This window comes from Micropterus dolomieu, unplaced genomic scaffold (genome assembly GCF_021292245.1).
Source record: "Micropterus dolomieu isolate WLL.071019.BEF.003 ecotype Adirondacks unplaced genomic scaffold, ASM2129224v1 contig_14868, whole genome shotgun sequence".
Lineage (NCBI taxonomy): Eukaryota > Metazoa > Chordata > Actinopteri > Centrarchiformes > Centrarchidae > Micropterus > Micropterus dolomieu.
In genome coordinates this window covers 780-1,388 of record NW_025743854.1, presented here as the reverse complement: position 1 = coordinate 1,388, position 609 = coordinate 780, and the positions used below count along the sequence as shown (strand labels likewise).

General features: G+C 41.1%; 1 protein-coding gene across 1 annotated transcript in view; it reads right to left on the bottom strand.

The window, feature by feature from the left end:
- Positions 1–609, bottom strand: part of LOC123967032 (NLR family CARD domain-containing protein 3-like) — a gene marked incomplete at its 3' end in the record, with an annotated part of 1,672 nt that overhangs the window by 335 nt on the left and 728 nt on the right. The gene's annotated exons all lie outside the window — the stretch shown is intronic.

Here is a 609-nt window from a genome sequence, read left to right as displayed (position 1 = left end):
AGAAAGTTAATGAATCACGCTGTGTAGCGCTGTTTGACCGTTTTCAGCTACTGTAGAAACAAGACGATGCAACATGGCGATGTCCTTGGAAGGGGGGGCCCACGGTTATGTAGAAATAAATGGCTCAATCTAAGGTAATAACAACATAATGATTTATTATGTAAGGTCTTTACACAACACTGAAAACATATTATTATTATGGATCTTATTTTGCATTTCTGTCGATAGATCCTCAGAAATATTACACACCAAACATTGCAGCAGAATGTGTTTCAGCAGGTTATCTGCTCATATTCAGGTTGGCTAAGGCCTCAGTTTTTAGATGTTTACAAATTCTACCAGCTACGTTACCACTCATCACAACTATCTGGACTTACAGCGCAAGATGCACTTGAATAGGCAACTGCCCATGTCGCTAAGGCCACTGGCTGGCCCTGTATTTGTCAACTATAAAATTGAGCTTTTTTGAAATTGCACATACATACATCCACCTACAGAGCTTTGTTGGAGGCTTTGACCACTGGCAGCAGCCTCAGAAGAGCCTCCTCTGAAGCAGAGTATTTCTTCAGGTCAAACACGTCCAGATCTTTTTCTGATGACAGTAAGATG